Raw genomic sequence first — 14,496 nt, forward strand, 5'->3', positions numbered from 1 at the left:
TGTTGTAGGAGTAAAAACAAAGTTTTTGATGATTGTCAATGAATTTTGGGGACAGATGTACGTTTATGAAACCAAATATGATCGTGCTCTAGTCGATGACGGGCAAGATCAATGGTTGTGCGGTAAGATAGCATACACAAAAACACGTAATTCTTGGCTATACTGATAGGGCGTGTGGTTTAAGAACATATAGAACAAACAAAAAAAAACACACACTTCACCTAGAAAGTGAAAGAAAAAGGAAAATGAAAGAGTTCATAAGGTTTGTAAAACAAGGTAATTTAATCATTTTACACAAACTTACTAAAAACTTTAGTGGAAGTTAATGTCAGAGGCGGACTTGTTATAAAATGATAACCAAACACAGTGTATAAAAGAAAATAATAACACCAAGATAGTATATTTAAACAAATTACAGCAAAATTTTTAATTTGTGAAGTTGAAGTCTAGTAGTACAAGGCCGACATATCCCTCCTAAACCCCCCTATTGAATTAAGGGTTTGGATCAAATACAAATTAAATTAATGTGTTAACAGTACGAATCAAGTATTGTAATTATATATACAATATAGTGTAGTGTACTTACAACATATTGTAATTACACTAAGATGCAATTATATAATTACACTACTTGATTATCACAATTAGCACGTTAATTTAATTTGTACGTTAACTTTCCCTATGATTTAATTATTTAATTACATTATTATGTTGTCCATCTCTAAACCTAAACTTAATTTAGGGCCTTATTGCTGGCCATCATCTGAGCCTCTTTTTTCCTGTCCAATTCAGCCTGTCTTGACCTCCACCGGAAAAAGGTCCCAAACAACTGCTCCACTTCTTCAAGGTTTTTACCCTGTGTCTCCGGGTACAAGGTGTAGAAGAACACACACGCCACCATCGCGATACCACCGAACAAAAAGAAAGCGCCAGCGATTGATATCGCCTTGTATAGTGAGATAAATGTCATCCCGATCACCCCACTCACCACCCTATTCATTGCCACCCCCATGCTACACCCCTGCGCCCGTAACCGTAACGGAAAGATCTCCGAGCTATACACCCATGGAATCGGTCCCATACCGATCGAAAAAACCCCAACGAAAGATAATATTGTAACAATGCTAAGAGCTACAGCCCATGGGACCTTGTGATCGGAGTGGTCAATGATAGTCAACGCGATACCAAGTGTCATTAACGAGACGATCATGCCAGTAATGCTATATAGTAACAATGGTCGTCGACCGATTCTATCGAGCAGAAATGTGGCCACTAGAATAAAGGTTGTTTTAACGAACCCGACTGCTATGGTTGCAAGTAGTTGTGGGGTGTCATCGACTATCCCAGCCTTCTCAAAGATTCTCGGGCTGTATAGAACGACCGCGTCTATACCGCTCGCTTGTTGGAAGAAATGGACGCCTAAGGCCGCCAATAGGATGTGGCGGACGGTTGGAGTTGGGTGGATCAACAACTCCTTCCATACGCCCTCACCGTGACTACCTTTAGATACTTGGACAATGTCGTCATTGCAATCCTCAGGGATGCCTGCAGCTTCCTTGATGTCAGCCAGTCGAAGCTTGGATTCTTCCAAGTTGTCTGAGGTTTTATCAAGGACGATTTTGGCATCACTAAGTCGTCCTTGCATGACGAGCCAACGGGGTGACTCGGGCATGGCTAGGACACCTACGGCTAATAAGACCGAAGGGATAGCTCCGATTCCTAGCATAAATCGCCATCCCAAGTGAAGCGGGAGCTTCGAGAAGGCGTAATTTGACACGTATCCAAACATTATTCCTGTAAAAAAAGCACATTATTACGTACAAACCAAAAAATATAAATTCAAAATTTTGAACTAGGTCTTCCATTATGTTCATTTATTTTCGTTACTTGTGTCATTTATACTCATTTACTTTCATTCTTTATACTTTGTTCACTTATGTTTGTTTATTTACGTTCACTTAAGTTCATTCATTGCCTGCGTTATTGTCCACTCAGTTATGCTCCATTAAAAGTAAACGAATGGACACGAATACATCATTGGTCATCATCTTAAAAAAACGAACACGAACAAAAATATATATATTGTTCGTTTAAATGTTTATATCCATTCATTTAAAATATTTACTCGGTTAAAATAAACAAACGGACATAAACAAAACTTCAGGAATAGAAGCCTACAGGCATTAATGAAAACTTCAGGGAAAGAAGTGAGGAACCCGCGTGCAGATGCCGGGGAAACCTCGGTTGTGTACACAGGGGCTATCATAAGGGCGTACCCTACGCCGACTCCAGCCACAAACCGGCCAACCATGAGAAACGCATAGTTAGTAGCGAACCCCATTAAGATTGCTCCTATGAAGAAAACAGCTCCGGCCAACACAATTGTGTACCGACGACCTATCCAGTCCGACGTTCTCCCGGCTATGGCTGCGCCGACCAACGAGTACAGGTTTATAATGACGACCAGGATCTCGATTTGTCTGTCACTAGAACCAAAATCCCTTTGGATGAACTTTTGGGCCCCACTCATCACGCCAATATCTGCCATTAACATGCAAAATTAGTTTGTTTTTATATTTTAGCCACTGAAGAGGTAGGTCCCAGCAGAGCCCAGTTGGACCCGCAAGACTCACCTTGAACAGGGACGTCTGCGCAATGACCAACTGCTCCAGCAGGACCCACCATGCTCAAAGAACCTTACGCGCAGTACGCCAGCTGTACCCGCAGGAAAAGCCTCCCAATGGTGAAGTACCCCGCCTGTTCCGCAGCTGCGGATACAAGCCATCAGGGAAGGCTACCCGCACTAACAGCAAGGCTACACGCACAAGGCATTAGCCACTTCAGTAGTCACATGAAGGAATGAGCAAGGCGGGAATACTCCCGCCCAAATGAGCCAGTCCGTATGCTTCTGGAAGGTCTTTCGTACTATACCTTCTAAGGTATGGGCAGAACAGACAATTTGACCAGAGCAGCCCATGAACCAATCACAGGGTGACAGCTCACCGACAACAAATCGAGGAGGAGCACCCTCTAGTACTGTTTGTCACTATTAGCCTTCACCCACTTAGGAAAGGATATCCGCATTGAACTCCTCGAGACACCTTCGGTCCCGCACAAGGAAATTTGTGTCATCCAAACCGGCACGGAAACGTGGATGACACCAATAATAAAATACCTTGCGGCAGGTACACTACCAGAATCCAAAACACAGGCAAGAAAACTACGCTGTAAAGCACTGAATTATCAACTCATCGATGACATCCTTTACAGACGTAACTTTCTTGGCCCACTCTTAAGATGCGTGGACAACCAAGATGCTGACTACCTCCTAAGGGAAGTACACGAAGGCATCTGTGGAGTACACGCAGGTCCCCGCGCTGTTGTAGCTAAGCTAAACAACGCGGGATACTTTTGGCCGGGGATGCATACGGATGCACTGGCATACATCAGAAAATGCAGGTCTTGCCAGCTTTACGCACCCAACACGCACCGCCTGAAGAATGAACTTGTTCCAGTCACTTCTTCATGGCCATTTCAGAAGTGGGCCATCGATGTGACAGGCCCATTTCCTACAGCAGCAGGAAATGTTCAGTTCCTAGTGGTAGCCATCGACTACTTCACCAAGTGGATAGAAGCAAAACCCTTAGCCCAAACAACCACAAAACATATCAAAAAATTTATTTGGGAATTTATTATTTGTCGTTTTGGACTTCCACAGAATTTGGTGAGCGTTAACGGCACCAACTTTGCTGACAAGAAGCTACAACAGTGGCTGAAAGAACTTCAAATCACCCACACCTTTACCTCAGTGGCACACCCGCAAGGTAATGGTGAGGTGGAAAGAGCAAACAAGAGCATCGTCGAAGGCATCAAGAAAAGACTCTTGGAACACAGATCCGGCTGGGTGGACGAGCTTCCGCATGTCCTTTGGGCAAACAGAACACTGAAGAAGGCCAGTACGGGAGAAACCCCGTTCAGCCTCACTTATGGCACGGAAGCCATGGTCCCGGTCGAAATTGGTTTACCCTCACCAAGGATCTTGATTCAGCCAGAAGACAATGATGCGGAAAGACGGTTGGATCTTATGCTGACCGAGGAACGCAGAGACTTAGCCGCAGTGCGTGAAGAGAACTACAAGCGACAAATGTAAAAGTACTACAACACGCGGGTAAAACTCTGCAACTTCAATGTAGGAGACTACATACTGCGTAACAACGAGGCTTCGAACCAAGAACGCCCAGGAAAGCTGGCCCCGGTCTGGGAAGGGCCATACATTATCAAAGAAGTCCTGGGAAAGGGAGCATACCGGCTCGAAAGGCTCGATGGCACTCCCATCCCAAGAACATGGAATGGAGCTCAATTACGCAAATGTTATATGTAGATCAATTCCAAACTTGTAAAGAAAAGGCCTAGAGCCACTTCTAATGGAAATGATTCTCCTTTCACAATGTGTTGATAACTTTACCTTTATACTTATGAACTTCCCACACTGGTGCCGGTATTCACCGCATAAATGGGGGAAGAAGTAAGTCGTTACGTGTGGAAGGCGGAAAAACCCGCATAAACAACGCTAAAAATAAGAAAAACCTACACGCAGGTCAGATGTAAGTAAAGTTTAGCCATCCTTGTAAGTGCAAGTGACGGTCTTACCCGCACAATCACGAACAAGGAAGCAAAACTTCACCCTATCATCTACCACGTTCAAAGGTTATCCTAAAAAAGGATGAGGAAAACCTATACGCAGGTCAGATATGGTGAAAGTTTAGCCATCCTACTAAGTGCAAGTGACGGTCCTACCCGCACAATCACGAAAGAGGAAGCAAAACTTCACACCTATTATCTACCACGTTCAAAGGTTAACTTATTCTAAAACACTTGGAAAATTGCTAATTTAAACTAAAGTATGCAAGTCATATAACGTTTATAAAGCAAGGAATCCAATGAAAGAAGCGGTCTTAGCCGCACAAAGATTTATATTTCATAAATATTCGTTACAAGAATGGCCGGGTAACTACCCGCCTACAAGAAAGTAAATCTATACAAACTAAATCTATCCTAGCAGCGGGAAGGGATCTTCAGGATCAGGCTTCAGGGCCACTTCCACTTGGACCAGCGCCGTCAGTAGAGCGTGGCAGTTCAAGGAAAGCCTTAAGGATAGCTAGCCCATCATCAGCAGCAGCAACTTCATTCACCTTCTCCACCACCGGATGCGGGAAGGCAGCATACTGGTTCACTGCTTGGTCGTAAATAGCTTCAGTATCCACATTATACAAAGGGAAGTTGGAAGGCGGGACGCCTTTCTCAACGAACCCTAGACCAAGCAGGAAGCCGGCCCGTTCCCCATCCTCGTGAGAAGCGTTGAGGGCTGCGCTCATAGCATCGTCGTAAGATGTCTCTGAGAAGACCCGATGCACAACCTACAAAAGAAAATATACAAGTGTCAAAACCTTTTCTATTTACAAAGAAAAGCGTAAAGACAAGAAAAGCTTACCTGAGACAACGCTTCTCGAAGAAGCCATTCCTTGGCAACCAGAGCTTCCTGGAGGGCAGCTTGAGCTTCGTTACGGGCGCGATCGGCTTCACTCCTGTTAAGGTTGGCAAGCAACATTTCTTTAGCCGCAGCCTCTTCGACACCCTTTAGCTTACGCTCAGCATGGTCAAGCACCCCCCTCTGGTCCAAGATTTCTTGGAGCTTTTTGGCGTCTTCCATCGCCAAGGCATCATGAGCCTGCTGGAGAGCCTCTAATTTGGCTTTAAGTTCTTCATTCTCCACGCGTAGAGGCTCAGCAACAGCTTCAGCCTTGATGGCCCTCTCGGTTGCGTTCCTCGCAGTTTCCTTAGCCAGCCGAAGCTGTTCATTAACAGCTTGGGCAGCCTTGGAACGAGCCTCGAGTCGAGCCTGAACTTCAACCTCGAGGGCCTTGAAGGCCTTCTCCTTCTCCGCAGCCACTGCGGCAAGTTTTTGGTTCTCCTCCCGGACAGCCCGCGCCTGAGCTACTTCCTTAAGGCGAGCTGCTTTTAACTTGTCGTTTTCACGACAAAGCAGCTCGACGCGCGGCTGCATCCGGGCCAGGAGAACCCGAAGCTCATTGGTTAGCCTACCCTCCTGGTAGCTAGCCATGGCTTCCCCCAACGCGCACCACTGGGAGCAGCGTGACGAGCCCATTCCACGCACTCCACAGGGGTGCGAAGGGTTGTTCCTCGGCGAATGTTCCATCGTGGAACATACACTTCATTGGAATCCGACACTGCAAAAAACACAAAGCAGTTAGGAAAAGATGATAAAAAAAAAAATAATATATATATATAAAATGGGCTAAAAGAACCCTACGCACCTGTAGGGTCAATAACAGGCCGATAGCCGCCGAACCCATCACCTGAACCCAACGGAAATCCATCCAAGAGGTCAGGCAGATGGGAAGGTGGCAGAGATTGGCGAGAAGCCCCATGCGTACCTGATGGGTCGACAGTCGTTGCCGATGGCGGGGGCACGGTAGCAGCCGCCGCGGTCGCCGCAGCAATAGTAACCGCCGGCTCGGTGAAGGATGCTGTAAAAATAGCACTCACAGCCGGCGGTGACGTCATCTCAGCTGGAACAGTCGGCTCAAAGGAGTGAGCAACTGAACCAGCGGAAGCAGGCGCAGGCGCCTGGGTCGACGCCTCAGGTAGGCTGACCAAGCCTACCGTCATTGGCGGAGAGGTACTCCTCTGCGCTCCACCCTGGAATGCGTCAACATCCACGCCTGCGTAAAAAAGAAAAGTGTTAATGATATTAAGCTATGAAGTAAAAAGACGAAGTTTGTACTTACGGGTTTTCTTGAGCCTAAAGGTACGGAGAGGCGGGGACGAACCCGATGGAGCCGGCCTCTTTGCGCCGGTCACCGTCGTCTTCTTTAGCTCTCCGGAGGTAACTGTCACAACCTCCGGAGCGGTGGTCTTATCACCACCGGGATTCCCCGCCACCTCTTCGCTCTCGGTCTCCGAATCAGACCGAGGCGCTGGATCGGCAGTGGAGGCCTTCTCCTTCCCCTTCCCGCCGGCAGCCTTCTTCTTCCGCACCAACTGAGGACCATCTGCGGATTCCTCATCAGAGCATACGATTAAAGGAATTCCAGCAGAGGTTTCAACATTGAGGGGTCGAGGGTCGAATAGCGCCTTACCTGGCCGACGGGCGCTAAGGATCTCATGGCCTAGCGGATAGACCTCCACGAACCGATCCGCAGTTTGTTCTAGGATGGGCAACTCGTTCTCGTCTAGAGCGCGAGTACCCATCCGTGCGGGACCGTCAGCCTCCCGCGGGTTCAGGAGCGACTGCAAGTCGTTCCCCTCTGAAATAAACAGGAAAGAAGTTAGAAGACATTCAAAATCAACAAAAGGAAAAAAGGCATACCGTAAGGAACAGAGTTCGAACCGTATTCGAGGACAATCGGAATCTTGCGCGCATCAGCCTCCTTCCACACCCGGCTCATCCCCAGCATCACCATCCCGGACTCCGCAAACCGGTAAACCGGAGATTGGACCCGGGAAATCTTTGAAAACCATTCCGCCTCCTCGTAGTTGGAGGCGTGAAGGCTAGGAAGGGCTTGCCCGTTCTTGAATTTCATGGCAAGGGGGATGGCGCGAGCGGAGATGTAGAAGAACTCCCGCTTCCACGCGCGAAGACTGCGCTCGGTTGCGCAAATCTTCAAACCCTTTATCCGGGTTATCAACGTGTACCACCCCTGGATGCACCTCCAAGTGTAGAAGGTCATCAGGCGGTCAACATGGGGCTCGATGCCCAAAATCCGGCACACCCACTCGAAGTGGCGAATCTTGGCGATCGCCATGGGGTGCAACTCGGTCAAATGAACACCGTGCCTCTCAAGGACACGGTAAACAAACTTTGTCAATGGGAACCTAAGATTCCCATAAACAAAGAATGCAGCATAAACTCCGACATTGCCTCTGGGGGCATCGTACACGGTCTGATGGGGCTCAGGAAACTCAGGCTCGAGAGACTCGAGCATGAACTTCCTGACGACGTACCGATACAGGTCGCCAGGCAGAGCACACTGGCACTCACCAGCAGTACTCTTATCATCAGCCGTAGATTCGAGATCACGAGACATCTTGTAAAAGAAAGAAGAAAACGATTTCGGGAGAATGCTTTGCCTGAAAAGGTTAGTATTCGCCGGAAATCGCAAAGAAGATGAGAGAAGAGTGAAAGTGTGGATTACAAAGAACCCTCTCCCCCTTTATATACTAATCGCAATTAATGCGATGAAATTAATGCGGAAGAGAGAGAAAACGAAGGTGCAATGAAACTATGACACGTGGCAAAAAGGCAAGCTGGCAACAGCTGTTGACAGGACGCATATCATTAATTTCGCGGCCACGCGCCCGAAAAAATCGCGCCCACGCGCCTGAAAAAGCGTCTGGAATGACCATATACTGTCACGTCACCATAACTTCCTGCACGTCCTGACACAGTCAGAAGAAACCGTCGCACGACGTTTCAGAGGTTTGGACTGTTCTTATCCTTTCACCAACTCTTCGAATTTCAAAATTCAAAATTCAAAAAGATTCAAAAGTAAGCGGGGAAAAATACCCCCTTACCTTGGCAACCAAGTAACCGTAAGACGGATGCGGGTACAGTGTGTAAGGCAAAACCCTTCACATACCTAGCACCCGCAGGGAATTGAAGCCAAGAATACCTTGGAAGTAAAGTAACCGTAAGACGAGTGCGGGTACAGTGTCAAGGCAAAACCCTTCACATACTTAGCACTCTGCAGGGAATTCAAACCAAGAAGGATCTTCTGGGCCATGCTTGCGGGAAAAGGGAATAACATCCCCGCACGACGGGAACGTCGAGAACTATATTGTTTGACAACTCCAAGATGGAATCGGTGGTTTTAGCATAATTGATCACTATGTTAGAAAACTACCAAGACCCCATGGAGAATCCACACAAGTGGGACTCAACGCTCCTGACGTGCGAGGAGGTTACAAACCTACCCGCTTCACACCCCAAAAATCAACCAGAAAAGTCGGGAATTTCTGCGTGACATCAGGAAAACCGCGGGAAGAATCACCACGGAAAACCTAAAAACTAAACCCCTTTTCAAAACCCCCTTGCTAAGTCCCAAAAGTTCACCTCACTTATTAATAATTCATGAGAAGAACATTGGACTGGGGGGACTTGAAGAGGTAGGTCCCAGCAGAGCCCAGTTGGACCCCGCAAGACTCACCTTGAACAGGGACGTCTGCGCAATGACCAACTGCTCCAGCAGGACCCACCATGCTCAAAGAACCTCTACGCGCAGTACGCCAGCTGTACCCGCAGGGAAAGCCTCCCAATGGTGAAGTACCCCGCCTGTTCCCGCAGCTGCGGATACAAGCCATCAGGGAAGGTTACCCGCACTAACAGCAAGGCTACACGCACAAGGCATTAGCCACTTCAGTAGTCACATGAAGGAATGAGCAAGGCGGGAATACTCCCGGCCCAACATGAGCCAGTCCGTATGCTTCTGGAAGGTCTTTCGTACTATACCTTCTAAGGTATGGGCAGAACAGACAATTTGACCAGAGCAGCCCATGAACCAATCACAGGGTGACAGCTCACCGACAACAATACGAGGAGGAGCACCCTCTAGTACTGTTTGTCACTATTAGCCGCTGCCTACTCACCAACCCTTACGAGGGGACGTGCGCAGCCTGCAGTTGGTGGAACAGTGCGTAGCCGGCAGTAAAGGAACAGTGTACAGCCGACCTTTACTGTTGGCCGGTGAGCCTATCCACCAACCAGCATGGCCTGTGCGTAGTCCACTGTTGGTGGCACAGGATTACTATCGGGCCGGCTGTACCTTCTCAGGAAACCTACCCTTCGGCTATAAATACTCCAACACCTTGGAATGGTAAGGACATCATCTGATATCTCAATCTTATCTAGCAATCTCTTAATATTACACTTATCTATTCAGAGCAATCTAGTCTGATTCTCACGCCGGAGGGTGGTCACAAGGAGGAACCCCCCCCTTCTCAGTGACGAGCTTACGGTTCTGTTTTGCAGGTCTCCAGAAGAACAACCTTCTCTGCTGGACCTCATCCTCGTGGGAAACTTTACTTAACCCCCAGATTATCTATAATCTGTCCAGGGTTCACGTTAGTGTTTCTTCAAGCCACTTATTATTGCCTATATAATATAAATGTTTAAAAATTAACATATTTTTCAAAGACACACAGGAAATAATGCACTCTTACTTGGTCCACTTAGTTAGCTTTTACATCGTATTATTCACATTTCATAAAGGGATATATAAAGTAAAGAGTATAATTAGTAACTCTATGTAATTATGTGAGTGTGTGGAAAACTTATTGAAAAATAATAAAACAAATATTTATGAGTAATCTTAAATATATATAAATAAAACATTTAAAAATTCTTTACGTTCTTTCAAGAAATCAAATTATTTTATTTATAAACAGAGACTTCTTATGTATTTGACCGAAATTCATGGGGTATGGGTCTCATCAAACTCAAATAGCTCTTAAACGGGTTATAATATTTCATTATATTAAAAATTAATGCCACAAAATATTTGATATGAAAATCCTATAAAATAGATTTATACTAAAAAATAATATCTGAATTTTTCTAGAAAAGTATATTTATTTATAATTAAGAAACAATTTTATAGTAAAAAAAATAAACAGGTTATGGGTCTCACCAAACTCATATAGCTTTTAAACGTGTTATAACATCTCATTTATTATATAACGTGAAACTTTTTCATTATCAAACCTTAAGTATATTAATAACTTCCATATAATAAATAAAATTAAAATTCAAAAATATATATAAATATTATAAACGAAAAAATGTAAAACAACCCCGTAATATAGGGATAAATCTAATTTATATCTATAAATAAAAAATGAGATGTGAGATTTATTTATAAAATATAAACAAACGTTTAAAGGAAATAATGTATTTAGTTAAATTTTATAAATAGATAATACAATTTTTTTCACTGTCTGTTGGATATAAACTCGTTAGATAACTCGATCATAACTGATCGGTTGAGGTTATTTGAATCTCATTCATTGAAATAGGACGACTGCTGGTTAGACCGGCAAAATGGATTTTTTAAATTATATACCAAATTCGAATGTGAAATGATTTTTTGAAATGATACTACCATCGAAAATTTTGAAGTAGTTATTATAGGTCCTTGCTTTTGCTAAAAAAGGTACATAACGGTGTGAGATATTAATTACAAAAGTGTTCTTTATTCTGAGGTGAATGGATGGCGTATCATAATTCATATGGATAAAACTTTTAATGAGCTTTTATAAGATTAATTATAAATATAAAAAAAATATGGATAAAATAGGAAAGTAACAAGAATATTACCATAACCAAGCAATATGGAAGTCATGGAAGCCAACATTCCACAGGCTAAAGCATACTTGTTCCTCTTTCGTGGTTTCGGTGGGTCGAATTCGGTTATGAGTTCACTGGCCTTACCCGAAACAACCATTTCCGTTGGATTTCAGGTCAGCCATGAACGTTAACTGTTTCTTGATTAGTTGTTCTAGCTTGAAATAATAAGGTAAATGTTGAATGGTATATAGAGTGTGGAGTTGAGAGTACCCAAATTGTATCGGCTTGCACATGGTGGCCTACCCAAACTCAAATTGTCAAATTATGGTATTCTAAAACGTAACGTTTATATAAAAACAAAAACGGAAAACGTAATAATATAAATATATAAATCTTCAATGTTAAATGTTAAATACCAGACTATATGATTCATTATTAGTTAATAACTATATACGTCGGGCAAAACGAATGGCTTGCGTATGGTCAGCTAGGTTCGGATGAAAACTAGCGACGAACTGACGACAATTGTGGAGTTGACCAGAGACTATAATAGTAAATGTAATGAGCGAGATAATAAAAATAAACAAAGAAATAAACTTGATTATTACCAATCTCTTTGTTTTATTTGGTTAACTTATGATAATGAAATAAATTATTACTTTATGCTATCTGGTAAACACAAAAATGAAATACAAATAACAAAAATACTCCTAACTCAAATAAAGAAAAATCACCAAAATTAAATAAAATGGTATTGGTGGTAGCGGTGACGACTATGGTCGAGGTCAGGAAGTGACGTTGTTGGCGATGGCTGTGGTGACGATAACACCGGCGAAGATAGTAATTGTGATGGTGGTGACGACGACGGTGATGGTGGTGGGTGACGACGACGCGATGATGACGGTGGAAACTATATATAGTGGCGACGGTGACGGTGATGATAGTGGTGGCGACGACGACGAAAATAGCGGCGGGGGTGGTGGTGGCGATAAAGGTGGTGGTGACTAGCCGGAAGTGGTGGCGATCAAGTAATTGCGGTGGTGGTCAGGCGGTGTCGAATGGTGGTGATCAAGTGGTGGTCAGTAGCGGATCTAGGAATTTTTTTGGGTGGTGCACTACTTTTGGATGTATCAATTTCTAGAGTCGTGTATAAAAAAATTCCGGGTTGGTTAGGCCATGTATAGTGGAGGGCTACAAAATAAGAGGGGGGGGGGGAGGGGGGGGCTGGGGGGGTGGTTGACACGTTTGCACCACGTTAGCAGGGGGGTTATTTTCATTTTAGGGGTGTAGTGGTGTTCAAGCCAAAAATCGCCCCCCATTGAATAAAATATCATTATTTTCACCAACGCCCCAGCGATAAATCTATATCGACCCCATAAAATCGCCCTGATATCGCCCAAGGGGTGGTGTTATCACACAAAAAACCCTCATGGGGTAATAATGCGCAATGATATGTGTAATTTTGAGCACACCAAGCGGCTAGCATGGAGTGCATCGGCAAGCTATTCGAGTTAGCAATTGGCATCCGTATTTTTGAAGGTTTGTTATTATGTTATGTAATTATTTAAATGTGTTGAAACTTTCTATGTTTTTCATTGCGTTTTAAGAACTATGGTAGCGTTTGGTATGCAGAATAGCGGACGGAATGAAATGACCAATTGTGAGAGAATGTAGAAAAGTGCATTTGGTTGATCAAATGAGATTGAATAGCCCATTACCTAGTCCATACAATTCACTCTAAAAACACCTCAATTTTATTCCATTCTTCATTCAATTCCCTCTTTCACCCTACATCACCTCCACCACCCTCCCACCACCACCACTACTGCCACTACCACCAAGCACCACCATCGCTGTCCACTGCTGTCGTTGCCAGCCACCACACCATCCACCGCCACCAACCATCGCCATCAGTGCCAGCCGCCCACCACCGCCATCAACCATCGCCCCTGCCCCCTGCCCACTACCACCCGTTGTCCGCCGCCCACCGCTACCCACCTCCAACCACCATTATCTCCGTTGCCCACCACCACCAACCACCATCACACCACCCACCAATGCCACGACCGCCACCTACCTCCCATTATCACTGCCCGCTCATGTAACATCCCAAGTTTCATTTGGTATTTAAAAGAATCGGGTTTAATTGAATTATAGAAGATAAGTGTAATTATCTAAAGTACGAGGGGGGTAAAGTGGTCATTAGACCCAAAATATAAACTATGGAATCCTACCCCACTTCCTATAAATATAGCCACCATCTCATTCATAATCCTCATCACCTCCAACCTCCTCTTTCACCTTTATTCCTGTTTTTGTGAGAGCTATCCACGAAGATCTGATGATTCCCGGAGATCTAATCGTCGAATCGGTCTCAAATTTTAACTAAATGTTCCATAGAGTATAAATGACGATTCCCACCGATCGGATCTTCAATCAGAGGTCGGGAAGTGTGGTTTTTATCAGCAAACCCGTAACAGTGGAAAATGAAGATTTCCGACGACTGTTTGGGTTTTTCCGGCGACGGTGGTGGCGGATTCCAGAAGCGGCAGCAGGCAGCGCTGGTAGAGCTTGGCGATATGGTTCCGTGGCCGCTTGAATCACCTAAATCGGAGTTCGTTTGATATGGTTTTGGACTATTCGAGTAGTTCTCGAACACAAACCTCAAAGGTACGTTTTTATTAAAAATGCTTACTTTTCGTGTAAGGATTTGCACGAAACTTGGTAGGACGATAGATCGGGCCACGATTAGTGATAAAGTAACAAAATTGTTAGTAAATGGGTTAGATGGTTCGGTTTCGGGTAAACGTGTAGCGTTCGGTTCGTTAAAAGGGCGGGTAAACGAAGTCGGATTTGCATGAAATTTGAGAAGAAAATAAATCGGGTTGTATCAAGTAAGAAAGGCGTAAACTTGGTGTTTATCATGTTGTTCAGGATGAATCGGGGTGAACGGGTGGCTTCCGGACTGTGTAAAAAATTTTAAGTAGATAAAGTTGTTAAGGCCGCAATTGGTTGTAACAGTAAAGCGGGGCATAAAGAATGGTCCATGCGAAGCGTATGGTTCATGCGAAGCGTATGGTTCATGCGAATGGTTTCTATGCGAATGGGTTGATATGCGATGCGACTAGGTATGT

At 44.7% G+C, this 14,496-nt stretch overlaps 2 pseudogenes; both read right to left on the minus strand.

Moving 5' to 3' along the window:
* Positions 1-654: 654 nt before the first annotated feature.
* LOC143596185 (polyol transporter 5 pseudogene) lies at positions 655-1,842 on the minus strand (annotated as a pseudogene).
* LOC143596186 (putative polyol transporter 1 pseudogene) lies at positions 1,789-2,548 on the minus strand (annotated as a pseudogene).
* Between the last annotated feature and the right edge of the window lie 11,948 nt (positions 2,549-14,496).

Source organism: Bidens hawaiensis, unplaced genomic scaffold (assembly GCF_021521415.1).
Source record: "Bidens hawaiensis isolate Kalapana, Puna unplaced genomic scaffold, B.hawaiensis_p1.1 tig00046143_1, whole genome shotgun sequence".
Taxonomy (NCBI): Eukaryota; Viridiplantae; Streptophyta; class Magnoliopsida; order Asterales; family Asteraceae; genus Bidens; species Bidens hawaiensis.